Raw genomic sequence first — 23,184 nt, 5'->3', positions numbered from 1 at the left:
ATTCCCAACACTGTTATAACTCCAAATTGATTGGCGTTTCCAGATCTAGCAATGATTCCCCACCCTTTCATCACTCCCAATCGAATAATGTATTGGCAGCGGACATGTCGGCCCCAGTTTATGGGGCTCGAGTCTCTGCAGTGCGGGGCTCGAAATCACGACCTTCTGACACAAGGGGCTAGAGTGCCTATACTTCAAAAGTACGTCATTGGTGGTGAAGTGCTTTGGAATGACTGAGATTAATAAAGGTCCCATATCAATACAGTCCTTTCTTACTGATTGGAGCAGAGACTGTGGCAACATTGATGGCTTCGTTGGATTAGTGGTTGACAAAAGGGGGATAAAGGGGTAGGGGCACAGGGCAGGAAAGCGGGATTAGGAATATTGCAGTTGCGGAGGGCTAGCACTGACAAGAAGGGCTGAAGGGCCTGTTACACGTGCTGTAATTTCCACGTTCTTCAGTGATAGGGAACCTTGTCAGCTTGTCGCTAATCTCACAGTCTGGGATTGTGATCCCAGTCCTCCCCTGTTTAAAATTATGCCACCCATGTAATTCACGATTGTTATTATTGAGACTCCCACTAAACCAACATTTCGATAACTACAAAGAGATAAACAGCAGCTTTAAAATATAAACTAAATATAAGCTGAAATGATGGGTGCTTCATATCTGTCACGAAGGGGATGGAGTGGCCCAGGTTTAACAAAGGATAAACTTTAATCAATTGAACAACAACATCTTTCATTTATGAACCGCTTTTAACCAAGTAAAGCCTCCCAAGGCCCTTCACAGGAGCGTAAATAAAACAAGATTTGACACAAGCCCCGTGAGGTGATATCAGGAGAGTTGATTAAAAAGCTCAGTCAAAGAGATAATGTCAGTGGAGCATCTTAAAGGAGGAGAGCAAAAGAGAGATGGAGAGGTGAGGGAATTCCAGATTTTAGGGCCTTGGCATCTGAAGGCACAACCACCAATAGTGGAGTGATGACAATCAGGATTGTGGAAGAGGCCAGAATTGGAGGAGCGCAAAGATCACAGAAAGTTTTGTTTTATCTTATAATACTCCTGTGAAGCGCCTTGCGATTTTTTACTATGTTAAAGGCACGATATGAATGTAAATTTAGCTGGATGAGATAATGGAGAGACGGAGGAGCGAGGCCATTGAATGATTATAAATCAAAGCGTTGCCGGACTTGGAGCCAATGTAGATCAGGTAGCACAAGATGCTGGGTGAATGGGTCTTGGTGTGAGTTAGGATGATGGGTGAATGGGGCTTGGTGTCATTTAGGATGATGGGTGAATGGGGATTGGTGTCATTCAGGATGATGGATGAAAGGGTCTTGGTGTGAGTTGGGATGAAGGGTGAAAGGGGCTTGGTGTGAGTTAGGATAATGGGTGAATTGGGCTTGGTGTGAGTTAGGATGATGGGTGAATGGGGTTTGGTGTGAGCTAGGATGATCGGTGAATGGGACTTGGTTTACGTTAGGATGATGGGTGAATGGTGCTTGGTGTGAGTTAGGATGATGGGTGAATGGGGCTTGGAGTGTGTAAGGATTATGGGTGAATGAGGCCTGGTGCGAGTTAGGATGATGGGTGAATTAGTCTTGGTGTGAGTTATGATGAAGGGTGAATGGGGCCTGGTGCAAGTTAGGATGATGGATGAATGGGTCTTGGTGTGAGTTAGGATGATGGGTGAATGGGGCTTGGTGTGAGTTGGGATGATGTGTGAATGGAACTTGGTGTGAGTTAGGATGATGGGTGAATGGGTCTTGGTGTGAATTAGGATGATGGGTGAATGGGTCTTGGTGTGAGTTAGGATGATGGGTGAATGGGTCTTGGTGTGAGTTAGGATGATCGGTGAATTGGGCTTGGTGTGAGTTAGGATGATGTGTGAATGGGGCTTGGTGTGAGCTAGGATGATGTGTGATTGGGACTGGGTTTACGTTAGGATGATGGGTGAATGGGGCTTGGAATGAGTTAGGATGATGAGTGAATGGGGTTTGGAGTGAGTTAGGATTATGGGTGAATGGGGCCTGGTGCGAGTTAGGATGATGGGTGAATTAGTCTTGGAGCGAGTTAGGATGATGGGTGAATGGGGCCTGGTGCTAGTTAGGATGATGGGTGAATGGGTCTTGGTGTGAGTTAGGATGATGGGTGATTGGGGCTTGATGTGATTTAGGATGATGTGTGAATGGATCTTGGTGTGAGTTAGGATGATGGGTGAATGGGCCTTGGCGTGAGTTAGGATGATGGGTGAATGAGTATTGGTGTGAGTTAGGATGATGTTTGAATGGGCCTTGGTGTGAGTTAGGATTTTGGGTGGAAGGGGCTTGGGGTGAGTTAGGATGATGGGTGTATGAGGCTTGGTGTGAGTTAGGATGATGGGTGAATGGCTCTTGGTGTGAGTTAGGATGATGGGTGAAAGTGTCATGGTGTGAGTTAGGATGATGTGTGAATGGGTCTTGGTGTGAGTTAGGATTATGGGTTAAAGGGGCTTGGAGTGAGTTAGGATGATGGGTGAATGGGTCTTGGAGTGAGTTAGGATGATGGGTGAATGGGGCCTGGTGCGAGTTAAATGATGGCTGAAAGGGGATTGATGTGAGGTTGGATGATGTTTGAATGGGGCTTGGTGTGAGTTAGGATGATGCGTGAAAAGGGCTTGGTGTGTGTTAGGATGATGGGTAAATGGGGCTTGGTGTGAGTTAGGACGATGCATGAATGGGGATTGGTGTGATTTAGGATGATGGGTGAATGGGGCTTGGTGTGAGTTAGGATGATAGGTGAATGGGTCTTGGTGTGAGTTAGAATGATGAGTGAATGGGTCTTGGTGTGAGTTAGGATGATGGGTGAATGTGTCTTAGTGTGAGTTAGGGTGATGGGTGAATGCGTCTTCGTGTGATTTAGCAAAATGTTTCAACGTGTCTTGGTGTGAGTTATGATGATGGGTGAATGAGGCTTTGTGTGAGTTAGGATGATCGGTGAATGGGACTTGGTGTTAGTTAGGATGATGGGTGAATGGGGCTTGGTGTGAGTTAGGATGATGTGTGAATGGGACTGGGTGTTAGTTAGGTTGGTGGGTGAATGGGGCTTTTTGTTAGTTGGGATGATGGGTGAAATATACTTGGTGTGAGTTAGGATGATGGGTGTATGGGACTTGGTCTTTGTTAGGATCATGGGTGAATGGGGCTTGGAGTGAGTTAGGATGATCTGTGAATTTGTCTTCGTGTGAGTTAGGATGATGGCGAATGGTCTTGGTTTGAGATAGGATGATGGGAGAATGGGTCTTTGTGTGATTTAGGATGATGTGTGAATAGGACTTGTTGTAAGTTAGGATGATGGCGAATGGTCTTGGTGTGAGTTAGTATACTGGGAGAATCGGGCTTGGTGTGAATTATGATGATGGGGAATGGTCTTGGTTTTTTATAGGATGATGGGAAATTGGTCTTGGTGTGAGATAGGAAAATGGGGGAATCGGTCTTGTTGTGAGTTAGGTTGATGTGTAAATGATCTTTGTGTGTGATAGGATGATGGGCGAATGGGGCTTGGTGTGAGTCAAGATGATGGGTGAATGGGACTTGGTGTTAGTTAATATGATGGGTGAAAGGGGCTTGGAGTGAATTAGGATGATGGGTAACTTGGCCTTCGTGTGAGTTAGGATGATGTGGGAATGGTCTTGGTGTGAGTTAGGATGATGGGAGAACGGGTCTTTGTGTGATTTAGGACGATGGGTCAATGTGTGTTGGTGTGAGTTATGATGATGGGTGAACGGGTCTTCGTGTGAGTTAGGATGATGTGTGAATGGGTTTTGGTGTGAGTTAGGATGATGTGTGAGTGGGTCTTGGTGTGAGTTAGAATGATGTGTGAATGGGTCTTGGTGTGAGTAAGGATGATGTGTCAATGTGTCTTTGTGTGAGTTAGGATGATGGGTGAATGATTCTTGGTGTGAGTTAGTATTATGTGTAAAAGGTTCTTGGGGTGAGTTAGGATGATGGGTGAATGGGGCATGGTGTGAGTTCGGATAATGGGTGAATGATTCTTGGTGTGAGTTAGGATGATGGGTGAATGAGTCTTGGTGTGAGTTAGGGTGATGGGTGAATGGGTCTTGGTGTGATTTAGGACAATGTTTCAATGTGTCTTGGTGTGAGTTATGATGATGGGTGAATGGGGCTTGGTGTGAGTTACGATGATCGGTGAATGGGGCTTGGTGTGATTTAGGATGAGGAATGAATGGAGCTTGGTGTGAGTTAGGATGATAGGTGAATGGGTCCTGGTTTGAGTTAGGATGATGGGTGAATGGGTCTTGGTGTAAGTTAGGAAGATGTGTGAATGCGCCTTGGTGTGAGTTGGATTATGGGTGAAACGGGCTTGGGGTGAGTTAGGATGATGGGTGAATGGGGAATTGTGTGAGTTAGTATGATGGGTGAATGAGTCTTGGGGTGAGTTAGGATGATGGGTGAATGGGGCCTGATGCGAGTTAGGATGATGGGTGAATGGGGCTTGATGTGAGGTAGGATGATGTGTGAATGGGGCTTGGTGTGATTTAGGATGATGCGTGAATGGTTCTTGGTGCAAGATAGAATAATCAGTGAATGGGGCTTGGTGCGAGTTAGGATGGTGGGTGAATGGGGCTTTGTGTGATTTAGGATGATGGGTGAATGTGGCTTGGTGTGAGTTCGGAATTGGCTGAATGTGTCTTGGTGTGAGTTAGGATGATGGGGGAATGGAGCTTGGTGTGAGTTAGGATGATGGGTGAATGGGTCTTGGGGTGAGTTAGGATGATGGGTGAATGGGGCCTGTTGCGAGTTAGGATGATGGGTGAATGGGGCTTGATGTGAGGTAGGATGATGTGTGAATGGGGCTTGGTGTGATTTAGGATGATCGTGAATGGTTCTTGGTGTGAGATAGGATGATCGGTGAATGGGGCTTGATGCGAGTTAGGATGATGGGTGAATGGGATTGGTGTGATTTAGGATGATGGGTGAATGGGGCTTGGTGTGAGTTTGGATATGGCTGAATGGGACTTGGTGTGAGTTAGGATGATGGGTAAATGGTGCTTGGTGTGAGTTAGGATGATGGGTGACTGGAGCTTGGTGTGAGTTCGGATATGGCTGAATGGGTCTTGGTGTGAGTTAGGGTGAAGCGTGAATGGTGCTTGGTGTGAGTTTGGATGATGGGTGAATGGGGCTTGGTGTGATTTAGGATGGTGTGTGAATGGGGCTTGGTGTGAGTTAGGATATGGGTGAATGTGTCTTGGTGTGAGTTAGGATGATGGGTGAATGAGTCTTGGAGTGAGTTAGGATGTTGAGTGAATGTGTCTTGGTGTGAGTTACGGTGATGTGTGAATGGGTCTTGGTGTGATTTAGGACAATGTTTCAAAGTGTCTTGGTGTGAGTTATGATGATGTGTGAATGGGGCTTGGTATGAGTTAGGATGATCGGTGAATGGGGCTTGGTGAGAGGTACGATGATGAACGAATGGGGCTTGTTGTGAGTTAGGATGATGGGTGAATGAGTCTTGGTGTAAGTTAGGATGATGTGTGAATGGGTCTTGGTGTGAGTTAGGATTATGGATGAAAGGGGCTTGGGTGAGTTAGGTTGATGGATGAATGGGGCATTGTTTGTGTTAGGATGATGGGTGAATGTGTCTTGGGGTGAGTTAGGATGATGGGTGAATGGGGTCTGGTGTGAGTTAGGATGATGTGTGAATGGGGCTTGGTGTGAGTTAGGATGTTGCGTGAATGGGGCTTGGTGTGTGTTAGGATTATTTGTGAATGGGGCATTGTTTGAGTTAGGATGATGGGTGAATGGGGTCTGGTGCGAGTTAGGATGATTGGTGAATGGGGCTTGGTGTGATTTAGGATGATTAGTAAATGGGGCTTGGTGTGAGTTAGGATATGGGTGAATGTGTCTTGGTGTGAGTTAGGATGATGGGTGAATCGGCTTCGTGTGTGTAGGATGATGGGTGAATGCCTCTTGGTGTGAGTTATGATGATGGGTGAATGGGTCTTGGTGTGAGTTTGAATGATGGGTGAATGGGTCCTGGAGTGAGTTTGGATGATGGGTGAATGAATCTTGGTGTGAGTTAGGGTGATGGGTGAATGGGTCTTGGTGTGATTTAGGGCAATGTTTCAATGTGTCTTGGTGTGAGTTATGATGATGGGTGAATGGGGCTTGGTGTGAGTTCGGATGATCGGTGAATGTGTCTTGGTGTGAGTTAGGTTGAGGAATGAATGGGGCTTGGTGTGATTTAGGATGATAGGTGAATGGGTCTTGGTGTGAGTAAGGATGATGGGTGAATGGGGCATTGTGTGAGTTAGGATGATGGGTGAATGGGTCTTGGGGTGAGTTAGGATGATGGGTGAATGGGGCCTGTTGCGAGTTGGATGATGGGTGATTGGGGCTTGAGGTGAGGTAGGATGATCGGTGAATGGGGCTTGGTGCGAGTTAGGATGATGTGTGAATGGGGCTTGGTGTGATTTAGGATGAATGGTGAATGGGGCTTGGTGTGAGATAGGATGATCGGTGAATGGGGCTTGGTGCGAGTTAGGATGATGTGTGAAATGGGGCTTGGTGTGATTTAGGATGAATGGTGAATGGGGCTTGGTGTGAGTTCGGATATGGCTGAATGGGTCTTGGTGTGAGTTAGGATGATGGATGAATGTTGCTTGATGTGATTTAGGATGGTAGGTGAATGGGGCTTGGTGTGAGTTCGGATATGGCTGAATGGGTCTTGGTGTGAGTTAGGATGAAGGGTGAATGGTGCTTGGTGTGAGTTAGGATGATGGGTGAATTGGTCTTGGTGTGAGTTCGGATGATGGGTGAATGGGTCTTGGTGTGAGTTAGGATGATGGGTGATTGGGTCTTGGCGTGAGTTAGGACAATGTTTCAATGTGTCTTGGTGTGAGGTGTGATGATGGGTGAATGGGTCTTGGTGTGAGTTAGGATGATCGGTGAATGGGGCTTGGTGTGAGTTAGGATGTTGAGTGAATGCGGCTTGGTGTGAGTTAGGATGATAGGCGAATGGGTCTTTGTGAGTTAGGATGACGGGTGAATGGGTCTTGGTGTAAGTTAGGATGATGTGTGAATGGGTCTTGGTGTGAGTTAGGATTATGGGTGAAAGGGGCTTGGGGTGAGTTAGGTTGATGGGTGAATGGGGCATTGTTTGAGTTAGGATGATGGGTGAATGGTGCTTGGGGTGAGTTAGGATGATGGCTGAATGGGGACTGGTGCGAGTTAGGATGATGGGTGAATGGGGCTTGATGTGAGGTTGGATGATGGGTGAATGGGGCTTGGTGTGAGTTAGGATGATGCGTGAATGTGTCTTGGTGTCTGTTAGGATGATGTGTGAATGGAGCTTGGTGCGAGTTAGGGTGATGTGTGAATGGGGCTTGGTGTGAGTTAGGATATGTGTAAATGGGTCTTGGTGTGAGTTAGGATGATGGGTGAATGGGGCTTGGTGTGTGTTAGGAAGATGGGTGAATGGGTCTTGGTGTGAGTTAGGTTGATGGGTGAATGGTCTTGGTGTGAAATAGGATGATGGGAGAATGGGGCTTGGCGTGATTAAGGATGATGTGTGAATGGGACTTGGTGTTTGTTAGGATGGTGGGTGAATGGGGCTTGGAGTGAGTTAGGATGTTGAGTGAATTGTTCTTCGTGTGAGTTAGGATGATGTGGGAATGGTTTTGGTGTGAGTTAGGATGATGGGAGAATGGGTTTTTGTGTGATTTAGGACGATGGGTCAATGTGTCTTGGTGTGAGTTATGATAATGCGTGAACGGGTCTTCGTGTGATCCATCTCGGCATCCTCCTAAGGTCCCCAGCATCACAGATGCCAGTCTTCAGCCCATTCAATTCACTCCACGTGATGTCAAGAAACGGCTGAAGACACTGGACACTGCAAAGGCTATGGGCCCTGACAAAATTCTGGCAATAGTACTGAAGACTTCTGCTCCAGAACTAGCTGCGCCTCTAGCCAAGCTGTTCCAGTACAGCTACAACACTGGCATCTACCCGGCAATGTGGAAAATTGCCCAAGTATGTCCTGTCTGCAAAAAGCTGGACAAATCCGACCCGGCCAATTGCCGTCCCATCAGTCTACTCTCAATCATCAGCAAAGTGATGGAAGGTGTCGTCGACAGTGCTATCAAGCGGCACTTACTCAGCAATAACCTGCTAACTGACGCCCAGTTTGGGTTCCGCCAGGGCCACTCAGCTCCTGACCTCATTACAGCCTTGGTCCAAACATGGACAAAAGATCTGAACTCAAGAGGTGAGGTGAGAGTGACTGCCCTTGACATCAAGGCAGCATTTGATCGAGTGTGGCATCAAGGACCCCTCGCAAAACTGAAGTCAATGGGAATCAAGGGGAAAACTCTCCATTGGTTGGAATCATACCTAGCACAAAGGAAGTTAGCTGTGGTTGTTGGAGGTCATTCATCTCAATCACATGACATCACTGCAGGAGTTCCTCAGGGCAGTGTCCTAGGCCCAACCATCTTCAGCTGTTTCATCAATGACCTTCCCTCCATCATAAGGTCAGAAGTGGGGATGTTCGCTGATGATTGCATACTGTTCAGCTCCATTCGAGACTCGTCAGGTACTGACGCAGTCCGTGTCCATATGCAGCAAGACCTGGACAACATTCAGACTTGGGCTGACAAGTGGCAAGTAACATTTGCACCACACAAGTGCCAGGCAATGACCATCTCCAACAAACGAGACTCTAACCATCTCCCCTTGACATTCAATGGCATTACCATCGCTGAATCCCCCACTATCAACGTCCTGGGGGTTACCATTGATCAGAAACTGAACTGGACCAGCCATATAAATACTGTGGCTGCAAGAGCAGGCCAGAGGCTGGGAATTCTGCGGCGAGTGTCTCACCTCCTGACTCCCCAAAGACTTTCCACCATCTACAAGGCACAAGTCAGGAGTGTGATGGAATACTCTCCACTTGCCTGGATGAGTGCAGCTCCAACAACACTCAAGAAGCTCGACAGCATTCAGGATAACGCAGCCCGCTTGACTGGCACTCCATCCACCACCTTCAACATTCACTCCCTCCATCACCGGCGCACAGTGGCTGCAGTGTGTACCATCTACAAGATGCACTGCAGCAACTTGCCAAAGCTCCTTCAACAGCACCTTCCAAACCCGTGAACTCTACCACTTAGAAGGACAAGGGCAGCAGACGCATAGGAACATCACCACCTACAAGTTCCCCTCCAAGCCACACACCATCCTGACTTGGACCTGTATTGCCTTTCCTTCACTGTCGCTGGGCCAAAATCCTGGAACTCCCTTCCTAACAGCATTGTGGATGTACCTACACCATATGGACTGCAACGGTTCAAGATGGCTCACCACCATCTTCTCAAGGGCAATTAGGGATGGGCACTAAATGCAGGCCTAGCCAGCTAGCGACGCCCACATCCCATCAATGAATAAAAAAAAAAGGATGATGTGTAAATTGGGCTTGGTGTGAGTTAGGATGATGGGTGACTGGGTCTTGGTGTGAGCTCGGATTTTGGGTGCATGGGTCTTGGTGTGAGATAGGATGATGGGGGAATGATCTTGATGTGAGTTTGGATGATGCAGGAATGGTCTTGGTGTGAATTAGGATAATGGGAGAATCGGGCCTGGTGTGCATTAGGATGATGGGGGAATGGGCTTGGTGTGAGATGGGATGATGGGGGAATGGGTCTTGGTGTGAGTTAGGATGATGGGGGCATGGTCTTGGTGTGAGTTATGTTGATGGGTGAATGGTCTTGGTGTGAGATAGGATGATGTGAGAATGGGGCTTGCTGTGTGTTAAGATGATGGGTGAATGTGCCTGGGTGCGTGTTAGGATGATGGGTGAATGGGGCTTGGTGTGAGTTAGGATGATGCGTGAATGGGTCTTTGTGTGAGTTTGACTGGTGGGTGAATGGAGCTTTGTGTGAGTTAGGAAGATGGGTGAATGGGGCTTTGTGTGAGTTAGGATGATGGGTGAATGGTTCTGTTGTGAGTTAGGATGCTGGGTGAATGGAGCTTGGTGTGAGTTAGGATGATGGCTGAACGTGTCTCACTGTGATTTATGATGATGGGTGAACGGGTCTTGGTGTGAGTTAGGATGATGTGTGAATAGGGCTTGATGTGAATTAGGATGATGGGTGAATGGGTCTTGGTGTGAGATAGGATCATGCGGGATTGGTCTTGGTGTGAGTTAGGATAATGGGAGAATGGGGCTTGGTGTGAGTTATGATAATGGGGGAATGGTCTTGGTGTGAGTTAGGTTGATGGGTGAATGGTCTTGGTGTGAAATAGGATGATGGGAGAATGGGGCTTGGCGTGATTAAGGATGATGTGTGAATGGGACTTGGTGTTTGTTAGGATGGTGGGTGAATGGGGCTTGGAGTGAGTTAGGATGTTGAGTGAATTGTTCTTCGTGTGAGTTAGGATGATGTGGGAATGGTTTTGGTGTGAGTTAGGATGATGGGAGAATGGGTTTTTGTGTGATTTAGGACGATGGGTCAATGTGTCTTGGTGTGAGTTATGATAATGCGTGAACGGGTCTTCGTGTGATCCATCTCGGCATCCTCCTAAGGTCCCCAGCATCACAGATGCCAGTCTTCAGCCCATTCAATTCACTCCACGTGATGTCAAGAAACGGCTGAAGACACTGGACACTGCAAAGGCTATGGGCCCTGACAAAATTCTGGCAATAGTACTGAAGACTTCTGCTCCAGAACTAGCTGCGCCTCTAGCCAAGCTGTTCCAGTACAGCTACAACACTGGCATCTACCCGGCAATGTGGAAAATTGCCCAAGTATGTCCTGTCTGCAAAAAGCTGGACAAATCCGACCCGGCCAATTGCCGTCCCATCAGTCTACTCTCAATCATCAGCAAAGTGATGGAAGGTGTCGTCGACAGTGCTATCAAGCGGCACTTACTCAGCAATAACCTGCTAACTGACGCCCAGTTTGGGTTCCGCCAGGGCCACTCAGCTCCTGACCTCATTACAGCCTTGGTCCAAACATGGACAAAAGATCTGAACTCAAGAGGTGAGGTGAGAGTGACTGCCCTTGACATCAAGGCAGCATTTGATCGAGTGTGGCATCAAGGACCCCTCGCAAAACTGAAGTCAATGGGAATCAAGGGGAAAACTCTCCATTGGTTGGAATCATACCTAGCACAAAGGAAGTTAGCTGTGGTTGTTGGAGGTCATTCATCTCAATCACATGACATCACTGCAGGAGTTCCTCAGGGCAGTGTCCTAGGCCCAACCATCTTCAGCTGTTTCATCAATGACCTTCCCTCCATCATAAGGTCAGAAGTGGGGATGTTCGCTGATGATTGCATACTGTTCAGCTCCATTCGAGACTCGTCAGGTACTGACGCAGTCCGTGTCCATATGCAGCAAGACCTGGACAACATTCAGACTTGGGCTGACAAGTGGCAAGTAACATTTGCACCACACAAGTGCCAGGCAATGACCATCTCCAACAAACGAGACTCTAACCATCTCCCCTTGACATTCAATGGCATTACCATCGCTGAATCCCCCACTATCAACGTCCTGGGGGTTACCATTGATCAGAAACTGAACTGGACCAGCCATATAAATACTGTGGCTGCAAGAGCAGGCCAGAGGCTGGGAATTCTGCGGCGAGTGTCTCACCTCCTGACTCCCCAAAGACTTTCCACCATCTACAAGGCACAAGTCAGGAGTGTGATGGAATACTCTCCACTTGCCTGGATGAGTGCAGCTCCAACAACACTCAAGAAGCTCGACAGCATTCAGGATAACGCAGCCCGCTTGACTGGCACTCCATCCACCACCTTCAACATTCACTCCCTCCATCACCGGCGCACAGTGGCTGCAGTGTGTACCATCTACAAGATGCACTGCAGCAACTTGCCAAAGCTCCTTCAACAGCACCTTCCAAACCCGTGAACTCTACCACTTAGAAGGACAAGGGCAGCAGACGCATAGGAACATCACCACCTACAAGTTCCCCTCCAAGCCACACACCATCCTGACTTGGACCTGTATTGCCTTTCCTTCACTGTCGCTGGGCCAAAATCCTGGAACTCCCTTCCTAACAGCATTGTGGATGTACCTACACCATATGGACTGCAACGGTTCAAGATGGCTCACCACCATCTTCTCAAGGGCAATTAGGGATGGGCACTAAATGCAGGCCTAGCCAGCTAGCGACGCCCACATCCCATCAATGAATAAAAAAAAAAGGATGATGTGTAAATTGGGCTTGGTGTGAGTTAGGATGATGGGTGACTGGGTCTTGGTGTGAGCTCGGATTTTGGGTGCATGGGTCTTGGTGTGAGATAGGATGATGGGGGAATGATCTTGATGTGAGTTTGGATGATGCAGGAATGGTCTTGGTGTGAATTAGGATAATGGGAGAATCGGGCCTGGTGTGCATTAGGATGATGGGGGAATGGGCTTGGTGTGAGATGGGATGATGGGGGAATGGGTCTTGGTGTGAGTTAGGATGATGGGGGCATGGTCTTGGTGTGAGTTATGTTGATGGGTGAATGGTCTTGGTGTGAGATAGGATGATGTGAGAATGGGGCTTGCTGTGTGTTAAGATGATGGGTGAATGTGCCTGGGTGCGTGTTAGGATGATGGGTGAATGGGGCTTGGTGTGAGTTAGGATGATGCGTGAATGGGTCTTTGTGTGAGTTTGACTGGTGGGTGAATGGAGCTTTGTGTGAGTTAGGAAGATGGGTGAATGGGGCTTTGTGTGAGTTAGGATGATGGGTGAATGGTTCTGTTGTGAGTTAGGATGCTGGGTGAATGGAGCTTGGTGTGAGTTAGGATGATGGCTGAACGTGTCTCACTGTGATTTATGATGATGGGTGAACGGGTCTTGGTGTGAGTTAGGATGATGTGTGAATAGGGCTTGATGTGAATTAGGATGATGGGTGAATGGGTCTTGGTGTGAGATAGGATCATGCGGGATTGGTCTTGGTGTGAGTTAGGATAATGGGAGAATGGGGCTTGGTGTGAGTTATGATAATGGGGGAATGGTCTTGGTGTGAGTTAGGTTGATGGGTGAATGGTCTTGGTGTGAGATAGGATGATGGGAGAATTGGGCTTGGCGTGTGTTAGGATGATGGGTGAATGGGTCTGGGTGTAAGTTAGGATGATGGCTGAATGGGCTTGGTGTGACTTAGGATGATGGGTGAATGTGAATGGACGAGGGAATTGGATGTAATATCTCCAAATTTGCAGATGACACAAAGCTGGGTGGGAGGGTAAGCTGTGAGGAGGATGTCGTGAAACTCCAGTACGATTTGGACAGATTGGGTGATTGGGCAGAAACATGGCAAATGCACTATAATGTTGATAAATGTGAGGTTATCCACTTTGGTGGCAAAAACAGGAAGGTAGATTATTATTTGAATGGCAATAGATTGGGAGAAGGGGAAGTGCAAAGAGACCTGGGTGTTCTTGTGCACCAGTCGCTGAAGGTAAGCATGCAGGTGCAGCAGGTGGTTAAGAAGGCAAATGGTATGTTGGCCTTCGTAGCAAGAGGGTTCGAGTACAGGAACAAGGATGTCTTGCTACAGTTGTACAGGGCCTTGGTGAGACCGCACCTTAAGTATTGTGTGCAGTTTTGGTCGCCTTACCTGAGGAAGGACGTGCTTGCCATGGAAGGAGTGCAGTGAAGATTCGCCAGGCTGATACCTGGGATGGCAGGAATGACGTATGAGGAGAGATTGTGTCGATTGGGATTATACTCACTGGAGTTTAGAAGATTGAGAGGGGATCTCATTGAGTATAAAATTCTGTCAGGTCTGGACAGACTAGATGCAGGAAGGATGTTTCTGATGGCCGGGGAGTTCAGAATCAGGGGTCACAGTCTAAGGCTATGGGGTAAGCCATTTAGGACAGAAATGAGGAGGAATTTCTTCACCCAGAGAGTGGTGAACCTGTGGAAGTCTCTGCCACAGTGGGCGATGGAGGCCAGTTCATGAAATATATTCAAAAAAGCGTTGGTTATATTTCTTAAGGCTAAAGGGATCAAGGGATATGGGGAGAAGGCAGGGACAGGGTACTGAATTTGGATGATCAGCCATGATCTCATTGAATGGCGGAGCAGGCTCGAAGGGCCGAATGGCCTAATCCTGCTCCTATCTTCTATGTTTCTATGTTTCTATGTCTTGGTGTGAGTTAGGATGATGGGTGAATGGGGCTTGGTGTGAGTTGGGATGATGTCTGAATGGGGCTTGGTGTGAATTAGGCTGATGTGTGAATGGTTTTGGTGTGAGTTAGGATGATGTGTGAATGGGGCTTGGTGTGAATTATGATGATGGGTGAATGGTTTTGGTGTGAGTTAGGATCATGGGTGAATAGGTTTTGGTTCTGTCTTCACAAAGGAGGACACAAATAATCTCCCAGAGATGCCGGGGAACATAGGGCCTGATAAAAGCATGGAACTGAAAGAAATCAGTATTTGTAGGAAAACGGTGTTAGGAAAATTGATGGGAATGAAGGCCGATAAATCCCCAGGGCCTGAAAATCTACATCCAAGGTTACTTAAGGAACTGGCCCTAGAAATAGTAGATGCATTGCTGGTCATCTTCCAGAACTCGATAGAGTCTGGAACTGTACCCATGGATTGGAGGGTAGCTAATGTTAACCCACTGTTCAAAAAAGGTGGTAGAGAAAAAGCGGGGAATTATAGACCGGTAAGCCTGACATCGGTAGTGGGGAAAAGGCTAGAATCTATTATAAAAGATGTAATTGCAGAGCACTTGGTAAGCAGGGACAGGTTCGGACAAAGTCAACATGGATTTACAAAATGTAAATCATGCTTGACTAATCTACTGGAATTTTTTCAGGATGTAACTGGTAAAATTGATAAGGGAGAACCAGTGGATGTGGTGTATTTGGACTTTCAGAAGGCTTTCGATAAGTTCCCACATAAGAGATTAGCGTGCAAAATTAAGGCACATGGGATTGGGGACAAGGTATTGACTTGGATAGAGAACTGGTTGGCGGACAGAAAGCAAAGAGTTGGAATAAACAGGTCGTTTTCCGAGTGGCAGGCAATGACTAGTGGGCTACCGCAAGGATCAGTTCCAGGACCCCAGCTGTTCACAATATATATATTAATGATCTGGACGAGGGAACTGGATGTAATATCTCCAAATTTGCAGACACCACAAAGCTGGGTGGGAGGGTAAGCTGTGAGGAGGATGTCGTGAAGCTCCAGTATGATTTGGACAGATTGGGTGATTGGGCAGAAACATGGCAAATGCACTATAATGTGGATAAATGTGAGGTTATCCACTTTGGTGGCAAAAACAGGATGGCAGAGTATTATTTGAATGGCAATAGATTGGGAGAAGCAGAAGTGCAAAGAGATCTGGGTGTTCTTGTGCACCAGTCGCTGAAGGTAAGCATGCAGGTGCAGCAGGTGGTTAAGAAGGCAAATGGCATGTTGGCCTTCGTAGCAAGAGGGTTCGAGTACAGGAACAAGGATGCCTTGCTACAGTTGTACAGGACCTTGGTGAGACCGCCCCTTGAGTATTGTGTGCAGTTTTGGTCGCCTTACCTGAGGAAGGACGTTCTTGCCATGGAAGGAGTGCAGCGAAGATTCACCAGGCTGATACCTGGGATGGCAGGAATGACGTATGAGGAGAGATTGTGTCGATTGGGATTATACTCACTGGAGTTTAGAAGATTGAGCAGGGATCTCATGGAAACCTATAAAATTCTGTCAGGCCTGGACAGACTAGATGCAGGAAGGATGTTTATGATGGCCGGGGAGTCCAGAACCAGGGGCCATAGTCTAAGGATAAGGGGTAAGCCATTTCGGACTGAAATGAGGAGGAATTTCTTCACCCAGAGAGTGGTGAACTTGTGGAATTCTCTGCCACACAGGGCGGTTGAGGCCAGTTCATTAAATATGTTCAAAAAAGAGTTGGATATATTTCTTAAGGCTAAAGGGATCAAGGGATATGGGGAGAAGGCAGGGACAGGGTACTAAATTTGGATGATCAGCCATGATCTCGTTGAATGGCGGAGCAGGCTGGAAGGGCCAAATGGCCTACTCCTGCTCCTATCTTCTATGTTTCTATGTTTCTATGTCTTGGTGTGAGTTAGGATGATGGGTGAATGGGGCTTGGTGTGAGTTGGGATGATGCCTGAATGGGGCTTGGTGTGAATTAGGCTGATGGGTGAATGGTTTTGGTGTGAGTTAGGATGATGTGTGAATGGGGATTGGTGTGAATTAGGATGGTGGGTGAATGGTTTTGGTGTTAGTTAGGATGATGTGTGATTAGGTCTTGGTGTGAGTTAGGATGTGGGCATCAGTTTTTCGGATGAGCTCAATCTCACAGAAGATGAAAGTTGTGAGCCCGGCCAGGAGACGATTGGATAGTCGAGTCTTGATGTAATCAAGACATGGATGAGGTTTTTAGCAGCAGATGAGAGCACAGGCAGAGGCGGAGATGGGTGATGTTATGGAGGTGGAAATAGGCGGTCTTGGTGATGGAGTGCATATGTGGTTTGTAAAGCAGCTCCGGGTCAAATATGATGCCAAAATGTTTTGAACAGCCCAGTTTCCACTTCAGACAGTAGCCATGGAGAGGGTTGCAGTCGGTAGGTAGGGAACGGAGCTGTGGTGGAGACTGAAACCAATCTTCAAAAATTGCGGCTGTGCAGCATAGCTAAGGATTATGCCGCTGACCTACACAAAGAATATGAACTCAGCCTGTGCGAGGCTCAGAATGGAGACTGGTTCCTCGGCGCTGCAGATTTCTGCACGTGTATGACATCACAAAGGCCAGGAGCGCAGCGTCTCGCCACTAAGTATGGGAGGACAGACCCAGAAAAGCTGTCACAACTAAACGCCGCCCAGAGAAACTTCTCTCAGTGTCTCCCATTGAAATTACATTATTTTCTAAAACATTTAAACATTTTCAATTAAACTGGTACTTGGACTTATTTCATATATCAGCATTTGTTTTTCCCTCCAACCTCACAATTAATTGGTCCCTATGTATACAATTACCTGTTTTGAATATCACTGCAAGTCTAACAATGATATATGTCTCCTACACGAAATGCTTCTGAACTTCAGAAAGAGATTCCCAGCCATATATTCAATCTTAATTTTCAGGTGCAAAATTCACAAACAGCCATGGTGCAATTTGAAGTCACGTCACCGGGTTATTAGCACAAGCCTCTGGATTACTAGCCCAGTAACATATCCAACATGCTACTGTACCCTTGTGTAATAAAAAGAGAAACATGGGCTTGTGCAGCAATAACTGAGTGAGGGTCCAGCGCAATATAAACTGAGAAACAGCCTAGTGTAATATAAAAAGTGCCAGTTTCTAGTGTAATATAAACAGAAACCGGGTCTAGTGTAAAATAAACAGAGACAGGGTCTAGTGTAATATAAACAGAGGCAGGGTCGAATGTAAAATAAACAGAGACAGAGTCTAATTTAATATAAAAAGAGACAGGGTCAAAAGCAATAAGAGACAGGGCCTAGTCGAATTTAAACTGACACATGATCTAGTGTAATATAAAGAGAGACAAGGTCTAGTGTAATATAAACAGAAACAGGGTCTAGTGTAATATAAACAGAGACATGGACCAGTGTATATAAACAGAGACAGATTCTAGTGTAATATAAACAGAGATGGTGTCTAGTGCTGTAATAAATGAAACAGGGTCCAGTATAATATAAACAGAGACAGGGTCCAGTGTAATATTAACAGAGAGAAGGTCTAGTGTAACATAAACAGAGACATGGTCCAGTGTAATATAAACAGAGACAGGGTCTAGTGTAATATAAACAGAGACAGGGTCTAGTGTAATATAAACAGAGACAGGGTCTAGTGTAATATAAACAGAGACAGGGTCCAGTGTAATATAAACAGAGACAGGGTCTAGTGTAATATAAACAGAGACATGGACTGGTGCAGTAATAACTGAGGCAGGGCCAATCTAATATAAACAGAGACAGGGTTTAGTATAATATATACAGAGACAGGGTCTAGTGTAATATTTACAGAGACATGGACTAGTGCAGTAATACCTGACACAGGGCCTAGTCTAATATAAACAGAGACATGGTCTCGTGTAATATAAACAGAGACATGGTCTCGTGTAATATAAACAGAGACAGAGCCTCGTGTAATATAAACAGAAACAGGGTCTAGTGTAATATAAACAGAGACAGGGTCTACTGCACTATAAACAGAGACAGGGTCTAGTGTAATATAAACTGAGACAGGGTCGAGTGTAATATAAACAGAGACAGGGCCTAGTGTAATTTAAACAGAGACAGGGTCTAGCGTAATATTAACAGAGACAGCGTCTAGTGTTATATAAAAAGAGACAGGGCCCAGGGCATTAATAATAGACAGGGTCTAGTTTAATTTAAACAGACACTTAATCTGAACTCTATTAATGAATGCGCTCTCAATTCTTGTCCCTGCTGTCAGACTGCAGGGTTCACGTTTTATTTTCTATCCAATCGTTCTCGAAAGATTCTGTTCATTGACGGGTGTCACTTTCCATTTGTGCAATGTCTGTTTAATTGTATTATTGTGATGTTAGAAGTATTGGACTGAAATGGTTAACTTGGTCTGTTTGTTTAAAGACTATAATTAATTTCAGTTCCCAGGGAATCTGCTCTTCTCTCTGGAGTATTTACTCCAATATAAATAAGATGCTCCTTTGAATTCTCTATTCCATTGATTCAGTGGGAGCGGTGCTCCGAGCACTGATAAGTTCATCCTTTCCCACCAAAAGTGGAACCATGTTTTGGGATTTCCCACTAACTCTCCGGGTGCTATGGACAATCTGGGACGTACAAAAGATTTACTACCCTATCATCGCTGCCATTGGTGTCCCCAGTAAGTCCAACTATTAACTTCGTGAAGCATGTTTAACTCTATTACTGTTGTTCTGTGTTTCCCATTATCTTCCATAGTCTCGGATCATTGATGTCCCTGGTAAGTCCAACTATACTCCGTGCGCCATCTTTAACTTTGTTACTGTTCCTCTGTGAATCCCATTTCCTGCCACAGTCTCAGGTCACTGATGTTCATAGAATCATAGAAACTTACAGTACAGAAGGAGGCAATTCAGCCCCTCCCACCTGTACCTGGCTCTGTGAAAGAGCAGTCCTGCTTAGTCCAACATTCCTGCTTTTTACCGGTAATCCTTTCAGTTCCTCATCCTCAAGTTCCGGTCCAACTCTCTTTTAAAACTATTGCTTGAGTAGCTTCCACCAGCTATTCAGTTAGAGCCTTCCCAATCCCGACATGCTCCTGGGATGTAATTGTTGGTTCAGTATTGTTGTTTATGAGGAAGGGACATAAAAGCTTAGCACGCCTGAAAGATCTCCTGCTGTTACATATTTTAACCCGTGTACCCACCCACTGATCTGACATCAGTTAACTCCTCTTTTAAATAGTGAGCCAAGACATGCTACATGAAAGCATTAAGGGTTTTCCACTTCATCACCAACAGTAATGCCTGCTCTTCTCTGCAGGTAGTAATTCCCTGGACCATGGTTGTTTGATTGTTACTGTGTTTGTGATTTAGATAATTTCCCCGCTGTTGGTTGTGCTCAGTGTATCCGTCTTGGTGTGCGGTATTGGCAGCTGTCTGTCTTGATGTGTTTGTTACACAGTCGCCTGTTCACTGGTCTGAGTTTAATGGACACTGCGGCCTCACTCCTGCCATCTGATTAACAATGTTTGAGAGTTTAGTGCACATTGATCCTTTAACACCAGCAGTGTTACTCTTTGTCCCATCCTGATGCCAGAATAGTGCATTTCCATTAGATCAGAAATGTGTTTTCAGGAAGATTTTATATTCGGTGTTCTGCATACAGTTCAATGGCCCAGAAATTCGGGTCGCCACAGGTGTGTACTCACGGGGTACTCACCCATAGGCCCAATGGAAGTGCCGCTTTTCTGCATGCACTACGCATGCGTGGGAAACCAGCACTTCCATTCCCCTGAACGAAGGGGTTCACAGGTCAAATGCATGCGTGGGAGAGGCTGCGCGTGCACATCAAACTTAGGTTTTATTTACAGGTTTTCCCGGGAACGTAAGCCTGCAGAAGTTAGAAATATAAAAAGCAGGCGTAAGGCCTGCTTTTACAAGGTAAGTGGTGAATTAATTAAAATTGAAACATTTTTTCCACAGGTTTATTATTTTTAAATACTTTAAAGCAAGGTAAGTTTATTTTTAGCCCCATTAGAAAATAAAATTATTTTTTTCAAAAAGTTAAATTATTGTTTAAAATAGTTATTTCATGTAATTTATAATTTATTTTAAAAATGTGATTTAAAAAAAAAAATTAATTGAAGATTTAGTGTTATTTTGGGGCCATAGTATTTATGGCCCAGAACTTTGGGTCTCCACGGGTGAGTACGCGTTGGGTACTCACCCGTAGGCCTGATGGAAGTGCCGGTTTCCTGCATGCACTGCGCATGCGTGGGGAACCGGCACTTCTGTTCCTCTGAATGAAGAGGTTCAGAGGTCGAATGCGTTTGTGGGGGAGGCTGTGCATGTGCATCGAACTTCGTTTTTTTTTACAGGTTTTCCCGGGAGGGTAAGCCTGCAGAATTTAGAAATATAAAAAGCAGGAGTAAGGCTTGATTTTTACAAGGTAAGTGGTGAATTAATTAAAATGAATACACTTTTTCCACAGGTTTATTATTTTTAAATACTTTAAAGCAAAGTAAGTTCAATTTTAGCACTGTTCGAAAATAAAATTATTTTTTTCAAAAATTTAAATTATTGTTTAAAATAGTTATTTCATGTAATTTATAGTTTATTTAAAAAATGTGATATTTTAAAAAATTTATTTGAAGATTTAGTGCTATTTTGGGGCCGTAGTATTTATAAGTCTTGACAGCACTTCCTGTCAGACTTATGAATGGAGCATTCCCTGCTCTGATTGGCTGCCCATGGCCCACGTGGTCCCAGGGGATGCATCGAACTAACTGCGCCACTGGGATACGCAAGCACTGTGCACCGACAGCTGGAACAGGCCCCGGATCAGAATTCCACGGGAGCCCAGAGCTCAATGGCTGGTGTGCAAGCTAAGTGCAGATCGGCGGCTTGCACCTGCGGGAAGCTCCCGACCCAAATTTCTGGGCCATTAAGTCTTGACAGCATTTCCTGTCAGACTTAAGAATGGAGCATTCTCTGCTCCGACTGGCTCCCCATGGCCCACGTGATCCCAGGGGACACATCGAACTAACTGCGCCCCTGGGATATGCAAGCACTGCACGCCGGCAGCTGGACCAGACCCCGGATTGGAATTCCATGGGGGCCCAGAGCTCAACGGCCAGTGCGCAAGGTAAGTGCAGGTCGGGGGCTTGCACCCGCGGGAAGCCCCTGACCCGAATGTCTTGGCCAATGTTTGGAGCAGTAGCAACCCAACAGAGAGTCCAGAAATACACAGAAACGTATCAGAAAACCCACCAGCTCCACCTCCATGTCTGACTTTCCACCATGTCCCAGTCCACACTCCTCCCATTGGTTGAGGATGTTTAAGACAGGTTTACAAGTGTAATGTTTGTTCCAGTAATATAGTCAATTAATCGTATTTCCACAGACTTATTATTAATCAATATTCTGACACATCAATGAGGTGCAACCTGATTTTGGATAAACGACTATGTCCTTTCTATCAGTGATTGGAAGCCCGGACAATTGACATTAATAAGCGATTAACTGATTGGTTGTAATTCACTCTAAGAAAGTATATTGGTAAAGTATTGGGAAATCCGCTGTAAAATTAATTGCAATATATATAATGGAACTAAAAGTCCACATTTTAAAATAAAATAAAGCATTAGATTTACACAGAGTGTTTTCCTATCTGTGCGAATAGTAATACATAGAAACATAGAAGAAACATAGAAGATAGGAGCAGGAGTAGGCCATTCGGCCCTTCAAGCCTGCTCCGCCATTCAATGAGATCATGGCTGATCATCCAAATTCAGTACCCTGTCCCTGCCTTCTCCCCATATCCCTTGACCCTTTAGCCTCAGGAAATATATCCAACTCTTTCATGAATATATTTAATGAACTGGCCTCCACCGCCCTCTGTGGCAGAGAATTCCACAGGTTCACCACTCTCTGGGTGAAGAAATTCCTGCTCATTTCAGTCCTAAATGGCTTACCCCTTATCCTTAGACTATGACCCCTGGTTCTGGACTCCCCGGCTATCCAAAACATCCTTTCTGCATCTAGTCTGTCCAGACTTTACAGAATTTTATAGGTTACGATGAGATCCCCTCTCAATCTTCTATACTCCAGTGAGTATAAGTCCAATCGACACAATCTCGCCTCGTACGTCATTCCTGCCATCCCAGGTATTAGCCTGGTGAATCTTCGCTGCACTCCCTCCATGGCAAGAACGTCCTTCCACAGGTAAGGTGACCAAAACTGCACACAATATTCAAGGTGCGGTCTCACCAAGGCCCTGTACAACTGCAGCAAGACATCCTTGTTCTTGTACTCGAACCCTCTTGCTAGGATGGCCAACATATCATTTGCCTTCTTAACTGCCTGCTGCTCCTGCATGCTTACCTTCAGCGACTGGTGCACAAGAACACCCAGGTCTCTTTGCACTTCCCCTTCTCCCAATCTATTGCCATTCAAATAATAATCTGCCTTCCTGTTTTTGCCACCAAAATGGATAACCTCACATTTATTCACATTATAGTGCATTTGCCATGTTTCTGCCCAATCACCCAATCTGTCCAAATCGTACTGGAGTTTCACGGCACCCTCTTCACAGCTTACCCTCCCACCCAGCTTTGTGTCGTCTGCAAATTTGGAGATATTACATCCAATTCCCTCATACAGATCATTAATATATATTGTGAAATGCTGGGGTCGTAGGACCGATCCTTGCGGTACCCCACTAGTCACTGCCTGCCACTCGGAAAATGACCCGTTTCATTCCAAATCTTTGCTTTCTGTCCGCCAACCAGTTCTCTATCCAAGTCAATACCTTGCCCCCAATCCCATGTGCCTTAATTTTGCACGCGAATCTCTTTTGTGGGACATTATCGAAAGCCTTCTGAAAGTCCAAATACACCACATCCACTGGTTCTCCCTTATCTATTTTACCAGTTACATCCTCAAAATATTCCAGTGGATTAGTCAAGCATGATTTA

Source organism: Somniosus microcephalus, chromosome 4 (assembly GCF_052327205.1).
Source record: "Somniosus microcephalus isolate GS21.2 chromosome 4, FLI_Smic_1.0, whole genome shotgun sequence".
In the NCBI taxonomy this organism is placed as follows: domain Eukaryota; kingdom Metazoa; phylum Chordata; class Chondrichthyes; order Squaliformes; family Somniosidae; genus Somniosus; species Somniosus microcephalus.
Note: the sequence above shows the minus strand (reverse complement) of the source record.